General features: G+C 38.1%; 1 long non-coding RNA gene across 1 annotated transcript in view; it reads right to left on the bottom strand.

Moving 5' to 3' along the window:
- Nucleotides 1-1,457: 1,457 nt before the first annotated feature.
- LOC141488857 (uncharacterized) overlaps nt 1,458-13,441 on the bottom strand; it is a 105,628-nt gene continuing 93,644 nt past the window's right edge. Inside the window, exon 3 of the long non-coding RNA XR_012468829.1 lies at nt 1,458-1,791. This is a non-coding gene — a long non-coding RNA (uncharacterized LOC141488857). The remainder of the gene's footprint in view (nt 1,792-13,441) is intronic.

Here is a 13,441-nt window from a genome sequence, read left to right as displayed (position 1 = left end):
TGCTACTTACTTGTCACTGCCTCCAGAGTGTAGCAGGAAGTTATAACACCCAAGAGATCTTAATAAGTTCTACTTTGACCCAAGCAGACACTCTTGATTTGGGATCCCAGAAACACAGCATCCCAAAATTGGCAAAGACCACAAAGACCATCTCACCAAAATCATAACTGAACAGTAGGAATGATTCTCATGTATATAATCCTTTCTTCAGAACAACCATGAGAGGCAGGTAATGCAAGAATTTTTTTTCCCCAGGGTTAGGAAGGACTTTCAGATTTTAGATCTAAAAGCTGTAAGGCATCTCAGAAGGTATCTAGACCAATCCCTCATTTCACAGATGAGATTAAAAGATTAAATGACTTCCCCAAGGTCTCACAGTAAGCATCTGAGGCAGGATTTGAATTTAGGTCTTCTGAATTCAAAATCAGTGTGCTTCCAACTGTATCCCATTAATTTCAAGTCTTCCCAATTCTAAGATTAGCCCTCTACCCTCTATGTCATATTACTTCACAGTTCAAGTATTTTCATCCACCATGATTCTCATTATCTTTCCTCAAAAGTCCTCCCCTCTTCAGAACATTCTTATTACCATTGAGGGCACCATCACAGCCTTCCAGTCTTCCAGGTTGACCAACTTAGGGTCATTCTCAACTCCTATCCCACACACTCAATCTGTTGATAAGACTTGTCTTTTCCCAGCTGGCTGCATTCAGTTTGGATGTCCATTATGCCCCCTTGCAGGGTGTTTTCCCTTCTCTCTACCCCAACTCTTTTTAATTTTCTTTTGAGTATTGTCTGCCCTCATTAGATCATACTGTAATTATCATAGGGTGGTATATAGTAGGTACTTAATAAATATTTACTCATTCTTATTGGCAGCTGATAGTGCCATGGATGGAATTCTGGGTCTGGAGTCAAGAAAAATTTGAGTTCAAATCCAGTCTCAGATATTTACTAGCTCTGTAGCCTTGGAAAAGTCACTTAACCTTTGTTTGCCTCAGTTTCCTCAATTGTAAAAGGAAGATAATAACAGTACCCACCTTGTAGGGTTGATCAAATGAGAATCAAATGAGATAATATTTATAAATTTATGTTTATTCCCTTCCCTAATAAATTAAGGGCCAAAGAACTTGCATTGGTATATGGGTATTAGAAGGCAGAATCAGGATTTGAATTCATGTCTTCTGACTCCATTTTCATAGATCACATTACGATTTCTCCCTATGTGCATGGACCATAGACTTGTGGAGCATTATTTGGGAAGGAGAAAGGCGGGTCCTATGTGCACAGCTGGTTCATGCCTACGCATTCGCCAGGGGACTGTATCTCTGAGCCTACAGAGATCCAGCTATTAATATGAGTCCCTAGTGAAGAGAGAGGCTGGGAGGGCAGCCAGCAACAAATGGGAGTGGGTGTGGGAAAATGCAAGAGAAGAAAGGAGAAAATCTGTTCAAAAGACTGACCACATGCAGCAAACCATGTGTTCTGGGGTTCCAGATATAAAGTGAAAGCTGATAGCTCCTTCTCCAGACAGCACACCTCAGACTCTTTGCTGGAACAGCCGGTCCTGGATGCCAGGTCAGAACTCTTCACCTGCTTAGCTTATGTGCCACCAGACTAGCAACTAAGTCTCAGAGGTTCTGAAAATAGCATAATCCTGTCCACACAGACCTTTTAGCATCAGTGACATCATGATGCTTTTTCAGAACAACTTAGGGACCCCAGGACAACAACAGTAATTCAATTCAGGCTGCAGAGTTTTACTTATTCCCAGACTTCTGTCAGATCTTTCTGAAAATAAACAGAAAAGGAAAAAAAATTCATTAATGCAAAGCTTATAACACAACAACAAAAAACAAATTATTTTAGGGTAATGAGGGGGAAAAGCCCAAATTATTAAATTTAGCATCTGAGGATGTAGGTTCAAAACCTTGTTCTACTAGGTACTATCCATATATTCTTGAGCTAAACATTTTCAATTCCTTAACCTTGATCCCCTCATTTGTTAAATGAATGGAATTGGACTAGATAATGTCCCAAATGTCTTATAGATCTCAGGCTCAGGATCTTTTCACTTACTAGTTATGTCCTTAGACAGGTTGTTTTTTGGCCTTCAATTTCTCAAAGAATAACATGAGAGGTTTAGACTCAATCTTCCCTACAACCCCTCCAAGTTCCTATTGTATGATATTATGAAATCAGTAGAAAGCACCAGGTTCTGAATTTGGATGCCCAGCTTACACCAGAGCACATACTGCTCCCCTCCCAAAACCAGATTTATGAACAAGGAAAGAAGGCAGCCTTGGAGAACGAAATGGGAAATCAGTCCAGTATGTTTGCCAAGAAAACCCCATGGATGGTATAGTATGATCCATGAGGTCATGAAGAGTCAAACATAACTGAACAATTAAACAACAAAAGAAGACAACCAATCACAACATGTGAGTTAATGGCATAGAAAGGCCTCTCTGTCTCTCACCTCATAAAATCTCACCCACTATTCCTGTTACATTTCCTAAAATGCAAATACTACTCATTCCTGAGAGGGTGAAATAATTGGAAACTACTATGAAAATGCAAATTATCTGCTATTATTCATTAAGACTTTAAAATCAGACTTTAATAACTATTCCTTACTCCTATCTGGGCAATTGCGTGGCACAGTGGATAGGGAACTAGGACTGGAATCAGAAATATTCCTCTTTCTGAGTTCCATCTGACCTTAGACACTTTCTAGCTATGTGACCCTAGGCAAGTCACTTACCACTCTTTGCCTTAGTTTCTTCATATGTAACATGAGCTGGGGAAGGAAATGGCAAAACAACTCCAGTATCTCTGCCAAGAAAACCCCAAATGGGATCATGAAGAGTCAGACACTACTGAAACAACTGAGCAACAAAGGTCTAGTTGTCTCTGTTGCTAACCAGCTGTGTGACCTTAGGAAAATTATATAACCTCTCTGTTCCCTGGTCCTGGAAGGGGATTGGATTAGATGATCTCCAAGGTTTCTTCCAGTTTTTAAATTCTATATTTAGGAGGATTTGTTTTTGTAAGTGCTTTAACCAACTCTTTTCACTTCCTTCTTTCAGAATGCCCTCTCTTCTCCAGAGGGTTGTTGAATTACAACCCTAGCTCCCCTTTCCCCTTCTTTGCAGATTCCAGATGTTAAGAGGCATCACTGTATCTAGAAAGTGAAATACTACTATAATCTCTGATTCCTTTTGATTGGGTAGATCAGTTTGTCCTTGAATATGCTTAGGTGGCTTTCCTATTGACCCTATTCAACCCCCCTTTTCCCACATCCACATACAACAGAGCTGTAACCAACTGAAGTTAAGGGGAATGAACCTTTATTAATCACCTACTCTGTACCACTCTGAACTAATATAATCTCATTTCATCTTTGCAATAATTTTGCAGGATAGGAACTGATTTTAATCCTCATTTTATAAATGAGGACATTCAAGCAAACAACAGTTAAGCGACTTGTCCAGAGTCAGTATGTCTGAGACTGGATTTGAATCCAGGTCTTCCTTACTCCAAGCCTTACATTCTATCACTATGTCACTTTATTGAAAGAAGGGCATTTTGTCTCATCAGAAGAGAAGCCCCGGAATGAAATGAGAAAAGTTACCCTTTTTTTCCTCCCTCTTTATTGATTATTCCATTGCCCATGGTAATAGTTTTGCTTTTTATTTAACTATTCTAGAGGAAGGCAGTAAAGAGGGTCAAGGGTCAGGTGCTTTTGCCCTATTAGGGCTAATTAAAGAAGCTTGGAATGTTAACCAAAAGAAAATAAATTGTGAAGTAGAGGGGGAGGTGGGGAAGATTTGTATTGGAGGGGAAGGAAGAGAGCAAGATAGCTAACATCAAAATGGTGGTCACTTTGAAGAGAAATGCATTTTGTTCTATTTGAGACTGAAAGACAAAACAGGAACAAAGGGTAGGAATTGTACTTTGGCACATTTTTCCTTCCCAAAAACAAAGAACTTCTTAACATTTGGAACTATCTCAAATTGGAATGGCCTGCCTCAGGAGGTAGGAGGACCTTCTCAGTCATAATGTGCAAGTTATGTTATAATAATATGACAACCCAGTTCTCTTCAATTATGAACCACAACTACCACTAGTGGCTCAGTAATCTCAAATGGAATGTACTGTATTCCATATACTATATCCCATATTGAATTCCTATTTGGATGCAAATTGAATAAGATGACCTCAGAGGTCTGCTAAATTTGAGACCAGTTGAGTTGGAACAGAGGGGAGATTCAGGAGGGTCAAAAATGATCGAGGCATTTTTCTTCATTTTAAGTATTCATTGTAAGTATTCATTTTAAGAATTTATAATCCATATCATTAAGTGTAAAACACTATTAAGAAAGAGTTCAATATTATATTTTATTAATTAATTTATACTATATTATATTATTAATTAATTTATACTATATTATAGTATACTATATTATTAATTTATACTATATTATATACTAATTAATATTATATTTTATTATTGATCCCAATTGAATACAACTGCTTGAAGACAGGGGTTGTTTTCTTGTTTGTCTTTGAAATGTCCCAATAGGTAATCATGAATGAAGCACTGCAGGCCTGAAGCAGGGGGCTGGGGATGGAAGACTGCATTAGATTTTTTTTTTTCCTATCAGGAAGGAGAGAGGGAAGGGAGCGAGGAAGAAGAACATAAAACTTAAACCTTGCAAAAAAATTGATTGATGAAAACTATCATTGCACTTAGCTGGAAAAACAAATAAATAAAATATTTAAATTTTTAAAAAAGATAGCATGGTGACAGATAAAGGACTTCGAATATCAAACAGAGGATTTTTTATTTGATTCTAGGAGGAAATAAAATAATATGATCTAGAAGTAATGCAACCCTTGACTCAGAGACATTCAAGGCAGGGAAGGCCCAGTTTCCATTTTGAGGATAAGACAATTCCCTGTAAAATCCTTCTCATAGACAGCCCAGAAGACTGGTCTTAACTCTCCATTCAAAACATACAGATCCCAAGTTTTCAGAAAAATATTGTATTCAAAGAAAGAAAATCAAGGCCATGAAAGAACTTTGCCACCACTGCCAAAATACCCAAAATCCCACAATGAAAGTTTTGCTATCTATTTAGAATTACAGATGTGAGAATGGAAGCTGAATTTCCCCCCTCCCCATCTTTACTGTCCCCATATGACAACTCTTCTGAATTATCTATTACAATGACTTCCTTCATGCTTCCCTTTTAAGCCCTCAGGAAACTCCTCTTCATTTGTCTTTCTGTCTCTTTAGAAGGGAAGAGAAGAGAATTCAACTGAGCTAAGCAACTTATAGAAATTTACATACTATATACCCTATTCATGGATATGATGATAATAACTTACATCTTTAGAGTATTTATGTTATGAAGAGTTTAAATATTGTATTATAAAGTATTTTATTAATATTCCTCAGTTGAGCTTCCCTGTAACCCTATCAAGTAGGAACTGTTCCTAGATCCCAGGACATTCTAATTTCAAATACAGGGACAAGTTTGTATGTTCTTGTTTCCTTGGTGTACATACTCTAGAGATGCTAAAAATTACCCAGTGTTTGCACTGTAGTGTTTGAATAGTTTTTCTCTATAAGTATTTCAGAGGTTATCTACACTAGAATTGCATTCTACGATAGAAGGACATTATGCCTACAGGAGACCTCAATATTTAACACATAGGCTATAATCATTATTTGAGCACACAAAAGGAAAACTGGGCATTAGATATTGAAATGTTTGTTGAGTTTTCTCTTGTTTTGCTTTGTTTTCTTTTTTTAACAAAGGTTGGTTGTATTTCAACAAAATAATTAGTTTATTTTCAAGGCAATAATTATTTTTAATAATAAGTAAATCATCTGGGATGTTGTCAGGATTTGAAAATGTCTCCTACTATGCTAGCTGAGAAGATTTCACATTGAGATTTAATATTTTTACCCACTTTGATACAAAAACCCAAAAGCACTTAGAAAGATGTGATCACTTTACCCTTTCTGGGGTATATAATTCTATTCCAATTTCATGGGTGAGGGCTTTCAATCAGAAAAAAAGGAGAGAGTCACTCACATGGAATTACTGTGAGAATACTAATTCATAAGCTGCCTGTATACACCAAACTGTTGCTCATTTGTCCAATTATCTACTTTTTCAGCCTTCTAGAGAATCCAGTAGTCCAGTTCCAGATGGCCAACCATATTGAATGTCATCTCCAATTAAAGAGAAACAGCATTCAATGTTCTTTCTACACCTGATCAACTTACCTAAATCACTGCCAATTTGACTTGATAGTCTCTACTTAAGTGACTTTGAATAAGTGACAATTTCTCTGGGCCTCAAATTGCTCATTTCTAAAATGTGGAGTTGTTCTAGATGGATTGAGGTTTCTTCTGGCTTTAAATGCTATGATCCTATAATTTTACGTTGCGTCAACACAACCTGGGCTTCTTAATAGCTGCATAACTTTTAGCAAGTCATTTTTTTCTTTCTGGGGATCAAGTTCTTCATTTAAAAAAATAAAGGAAGAGGGGTCAGATTGGATGATCTTCAAGCTCCCAGACCTGCAATCCCCTGCCCTTGGCTATAAACTCTGTTTGATTACTCCTAACTTAGAGCTCAGTCTGGGTAGGCCAGTGTTAACTATGTACTCTAAGCTTTACTACTCTTATAATAAACACTATAGCCTTAGGCCTTGGCAGTTTATTGAACTACACTCTCCAGTTACCAATTAAATGGACAGTGCTGTTCTATGTAGCTGTAAGATGTCTGGCCTCATATCATGCACAGAGAGGAAGCTGCAACATGACCTGAGGTGCCAGCAAGGTTATTACCCTATATAAGCAAAACTTTAAGGGTGGGCGTGAATGCTTGAGCCATGATTAGTGGTTTACAGTGTGAGCCCCTGATAGCATTCCGTTCAGTGTGTCCATACAAGCCCGTTGTTGTTTCCCTGGACCAGGCTACATTGCTGTGAAATTCCATAAAGCAACCCAACATCTTGAAAGTATCCTCATTATCTGACTATATGTGTAAAAATGCTCAAGTATCACCTCCTGGCAGTCTGTCCAGGGAAGAATGTCAAATGCAGGACCTGGAATCCTCTATAATAAATGGAGCAGATACTCTTTTCTTTCTACAAAGATCTCACAAAAGTCATTCCCTAATATTACTATTCAATTGGAGAGGCAAAATGGCATAGTGAATAAACATCAACTCTAAGTCAGGAAGATGTGGCTCTGGCACATTTTAACTGTATGAGTCTGGGCAAAGAATGAACAAAATAACTTCACCCCTCCCAGTACTTTTAGACTATAAATATCAGAGCATATGCAGATCTTCTGTGGGAGAGAGAGTTTTCTCATAGGGACTTCCCTGTACCAATATAAAAAAGCCTTAAATATATGTACACATATATAAATGCACATTTACATATGAATATGTATAATTATGAAGCAGTTAGGTAGCACAGTGGGTAAAGCACTTGGCCTGGAGTCAGGACTTTACATGTGGTCTCAGAAACTCCCTAGTTGTGTGACCCTGGGCAAGTCACTTAGCTTTGTTTCCCTGCTTCCTCATCTGTAAAACGAGCAGAAGGAAATGGCAAACACACTCTAGTATATTTGCCAAGAAAATCCCAAATGGTGTCACAGAGAATCAGACAATACTAAAATAACTACCAACAAAAATGTATAATTATAAAAAACACACATTGGTGGTGGTGGTATGGAACTGAGTTAATCTATAAACCTAATCCCAGTGGTTAAATGAAACCTGGGTTCTAGTGGCAGGGCCCCTAAAAAGAAAGGAACACCAACAGCGAGGGTTCAAACCTATGGCACAGAAGAGACACTCCCTCACTCCCACAGGGAATCTTTTCTTTCTTTCTTCCTTCCTTTCTTTTTCTTTCTTTCTTTGTTTCTTTCTTTCTCCTTCCTTCCTTTCTTTTTCTTTCTTTGTTTCTTTGTTTCTTTGTTTCTTTCTCTTTCTCAACTGCTTACCTTAAACTAACCACTGGGTAATATGAAGATAAATTAGTTCAGTCACTTGCCTTGCTTCAAGGAGACTGCAGTCTAGTAGAGGAAACTCAGAGAAGAAAATAGTAGCAATAATACAAAAAATAATATAATAAATACATAGAAGAAGTACAAGATGTCCTTTAACAGACAGAAACTAGAAGAACCAATCCCAGTTAAATGAACCAAAGTCCTACAAAACATGTGGCTTTTGAATAATGCAATCTCAAAGTTAAAGGGAACCTTAAAAATCATAGTCTAACCCGTACCTAAAGTTGAAGTCTCTTTACAAAATCCCTGAAATTAGCCAGTTTCCTATCCACAATTTCTAGTGATTAGATATACTCTACCTTTCAAAACAGCCCATTTCACTTTGAGCCTTGTTCAATTTTTAGGGAATTTTTCTGTCCTCTAAGCTTAAATCTGTCTCTATGCAATTTGGGGTCATTGTTCCTAGTTCTGCCTTCTGGAGCCAAGAATGAACAGGTCTGAGGCCTCCCACATGACAGCCCTTCAATTACTTGGAGACAGAGATCATGTGGCAGTGAGACTTGTACTACTAATTATTGTAGAACGCTTGTCCAGTGGAAAATTTTCAACTCAGCCAACATATTTATGACTACATTTTATAGCTAAGAATTCAGTATGGCTAGAGGCCTGCTGTCTCCACTGAAGCCTATCTGTTGTCTTAAAATATTCTGAACTCTGAAACTGGAACAGTAGAATGCCTCAAGGAGAGACTACAATTCCTACCAGGAACCTCAAAGGATTCACTCTATGAAAATCCCCAAGAGTTAGAATTCTAGTATACCCAGAGAAGATTTAGGAGTTCAGTAGTTACAATGTCACCACTAATTTGTTTTGCTTTATTTTTGTTGTCTTTGTCCATATGTGTGTGTGTGTGTATGTGTGTGTGTATGCGTGTGTGTATTTCTTTTTTTTCTTTTTTTTTTTTAGGTTTTTGTGAGACAGATGGGATTAAGTGACTTGCCCAAGGCCACACAGCTAGGTAATTATTAAGTGTCTGAGGCCGAATTTGAACTCAAGTCCTCCTGACTCCAGGGCCTGTGCTCTATCCACTGCACCACCTAGCTGTCCCACTGCAGCACCTAGCCACCCCAACCAAGTATTTCTTAACCACCATCACTGTACAATATTGATTCTCCCTCAAATATACTAACCATTCTACTCACTTACCTTTCTACTCCACCTCTTTTAAATTCTGAAATTCCTTAAACTGACCATAATCTATCAGCTTTCTACCTCTCCCTCTGCCTTCTCTCACCAAGCTCTATTCTTCATCCACACCATGACTTCTAATCTCTCAATCTTCAGTTCTCTCCTAGGTCATCTCCCCTGCCTTAGACCATTTTTTCCTATTTTTCCTATCTTGACCCCTTGGTGAACCAGTTCAGTTCTACACTGTCCTTTTTTCTTTTTGTTTTGTTGAGGATTTTTTTTGACTGTCCTCTTTTCTTGAGACTGTCCTGGTTATGATTGATTGTGCCCAATAAAACCTCAGCTTTGGATAACTCTCACCATTCACCATCTTTTATCCTACACATATGTTATTGAACAAGGTGAAGAGAAATCATACAACTCTACTGTGTCTAATACAAACATGTTATTCAACTTCAACTGGGCTCTCACTGCTGCTAGGTAATCCTTCTACACCTCCCTTAGCAACTCACCATCTCACTCTCCATAACACTTCAAACATTTTCATCCCTCCTCAAAACTGCAATGATTCCTCCTCCCCAACCAACCATCTCATCTGAAAAACTTGCCTTATATTTTACAGGAAAAAAAAATTAGTTCCTTCTTTCCTATTCTTCATTTCATATCATTAAGATAGTTTCTGCCACTATCTCCTCCTTCATTCCTCTCTTACATGATGAGTTTGCCCTGCTCTTTACTAAAGCAATTTTCTCTTTCAGCACAAGCTATCCCCTCCCATCCTATCTCTTCCAACACATTGTTCCCTCTGACATCCCTATTCTGTCACTTATTATCTACCTCTCCCTGTCTACAGGCTCCCTCCTTACTGCCAACAAACATGCCCATATCTCAAAAAAAATCTGCACTTGATCCTTACATCTCTGCTATCATTTTATATCTCTTCTGCTCTTTCTGAGTAAACTCTTTGCAAAGGTGATATACAATAGGTTCTTCTTCTTAACCTCCTACAAATGAATTTCTGACCTCATCCTTCCTTTGAAATTACTCTCATGGAGTGGCTAGTTGGAGCAGTGGATAGAGCACAGGCCCTGGAGTCAGGAGTACCTGAGTTCAAATCTGACCTCAGACACTTAATAATTACCTAGCTGTGTGGCCTTGGGCAAGCCACTTAACCCCATTGCCTTGCAAAAACCTAAAAAAAAAAAGAAAAGAAAAGAAAGAAATTGCTCTCACCGAAGTTACCCAATAGACAAATTCTACATCCTTTTCTCAATCCTTATGCTTTTTTGACCTCTCTACAGTTATTCTCCTCTTCATGATACTATCTTCTTTACAGGTATCTGAGATACTACTCTCTCCTAGTTCTCTCCCTATCTAGCATTCCTCTCCTCAGTCTCCCTTGCTGGAACATCATCTAGCTCATACTTTCTGATGATAGGCTTCTTATCCTGGACTCTATTTTTCTCCTCCCACTATACTATTGCACTAGGTGAGCTCATCAGCTCCCATGGATTTAATTACTATCTTTCTGATGATGATTCTCAAATTACCTATCCTGCCATAACCTTTCTACTAATCTCTAGTCTCATATGCCCAGTTGCCTATTGGAGACAGAATTAAACTAATTGTACAGTAAACATTTTAAATATAACATGTCCTAAAACGAATTCATTATATTTCCCCCTTAAGCCTTCTGCATTTCTAAATTTCTCTATTATTGTAGAGGGCACCAATATTCTTCCATTCCATTTGGGAACCATCTTGGATTCCTCCTCATCTCTCACCCAATCTGTCAATTTTACCTTTACAAGACTTCTTGGATATGCCCCTTTCTCTCCTCTGATACTGCTGCCACTCTGGTGTAGACCTCCAACACCTGACCCCTGGGCTATTACAATAGCCTGATAGGAGGTCTACCTCTCTCAAATCTCTTCCCAGCCAATCCATCCTCCATTCAGTCATTAAAGCAATTTTCCTAAAGGGCAGGTCTGATTATAGGACTGCCACCCACACATACTCAATAAACTCCAGTACCTTCCTAATGTTTCCAGTATCAAATACAAAATGTTCTGCTTAGCATTCCTAGGAGTATAACCTAGACCTCCTACCTTTCCAGTCTTCTTACCTCTTCCCTTTGATCTAATAATACAAGCCTCCTGACTTTTCCACAAATAAGGCATTCTATTTCTCAACTCGGAATTTTCTCTGACTCTCATTCATGGAATGCTCTCACTCCTCATCACTGTCTCCAAAGTTTTCCTGATTTCTTTCAAGTCTCCATCAAAATTCCAATTTCTACAAGAAACTTTTCCTAATCCTTTTAATTTCCAGTGCCTTCCCTCTGTTAATCACTTCCATTTATACTATAATATAGCTTCTTTGTACATATTTGTTTGTATGCTGTCTTCCTCTTTAGTATAGTATTAGTCAATGACGATGACTCTCTTTTGCCTCTTTCTGTATTCCAGCACTAAGTAGTTGGCACTTATAGAAACTTAATAAATGTCTATTGACTGACTGCTGAGCACTGCCCTGTGTGCTGGGATGACAAAACAAAATTAAACACTTCCCTACCCTCAATAGGTTTGCATTCTAATGGGGATGACAAACTATTTGTGTAAATACAAATGGGCTAAACACAAAATGGAGACACTATGTGGTACAATGAATAGAGTACTGGGCTTCAAATCAGGAAGACTTATATTATCACATCTGGCCTCTGATACTTATTAGCTATATTCCCTAGGTAAGTCATCTAATACTGTTTGCCTCAGTTTCCTCATCTGTAAAATGAGCTGGAAAAGGAAATGGCAAACCACTCCAGTATCTCTGCCAAGAAAACCCCAAATGGGGTCACAAAAAGGCAGGTATGACTGAAAATGACTAAATAGTAAAAAAAAATAAATAAATAAATAAAATAATACAGAATAATTTAAGGAAACAAAGAGTTAGAAGTAGGATGCAGGGGGAAGGTCAAGAAAGGCTTTATGAAGAATTTGGTGCTTGAGCTGAATTTTTGAAGTCAAAGATTCCAAGAAACACAGACAAGGAGAAGAAAACAGTTAAGCCAGTGGTTGCAGTAACAGCATCTGACAGCATATGTAACTATATGTACCTAAGGTTTCCCCAACTCCCCATCAAGGAAAGGAAGAGTTCCTTTCTTTTTTTTCCCTCCTCATAGGATAAAATTGGGTTTTACAATTGCAGGACATTTAGATTCATCTTACTGTTCTTTTCACTTACATTAAGTATATGGTTTTCCTGGTTCTGCTTACTTCCCTATGTATCTGCATCTTCACCATTTGGGACAGGTTACCTCTCAACTTTTCTGGTTAAAGATAGAGTCCTTTAACATTCAGGCAACACATATTTAGGGAAGAGAATAATAGCAGAAAGAATCACAGAAACGGAGACAGGCAGACAGAAACAAAAAGACAAAGACAGAAAGAGACAGAAAAGGAGAAAAACAGAAATGGAGAGATATAGAAAGAAAGGAGAAGAGAGATGCAGAGAGAGAGAAGGGACAGAAAGGAGAGAAACAGAGAAACTGAGACAGAGAGATAGAGATAAAAGATGAAAGAGAGACAGAGACAAAGATAGAAAAGAGATAGAGTCAGAGAGAGACAGAGATAAAGACAGACAGCGATTGACAGAAAGAGAATAGATAGGAGAGAACCTGGGGATTTGTGCCACAAGATCATGTCAGAGAGAGATAATGCTATAATGAGCTAGGGTACTTCTTGTAAACAAGCTCCTCTGTACATTGCAAAGAGGTCCTTGTTGTGATGGCTCTTTCCAAAGCTGTACAGGAATTGGCATGTCAGGTTGGGAGGCCAAGACTTGGGTTTGTTTACGCACTCATTTAAGAGACCTTTAAAAAAAAAAAAAGACTTAAGAAGACCTCAGGGCACAATCACAATAAAATCATTCATTAAAATATTCAAATCAACTGACAGCAGCAAAATGGACTCAAATAAAGCTAACAGCCCAGTACCATATGGTTGCATTGCAACTCATCTATTTAGGCTTATTTGAGGTTTGGTCCTCAACAAGACCATAATGGACTTTCTGTGTGAATTTTCTACAAATACTTCTCAGAGCCATTAACTAGGAATGTTTGTCTCTGAGACCAGCTCAATAAATTGTAACTGAGACTAGTGGAACTTAAGTTATACAAAGATAGGTGGCAGCCACCATCCTCTTGGGGGAGAC

The sequence above is a fragment of the Macrotis lagotis genome, chromosome 1, assembly GCF_037893015.1.
Source record: "Macrotis lagotis isolate mMagLag1 chromosome 1, bilby.v1.9.chrom.fasta, whole genome shotgun sequence".
Classification (NCBI taxonomy): domain Eukaryota; kingdom Metazoa; phylum Chordata; class Mammalia; order Peramelemorphia; family Peramelidae; genus Macrotis; species Macrotis lagotis.
This window is presented reverse-complemented; position numbering and strand designations above follow the sequence as displayed.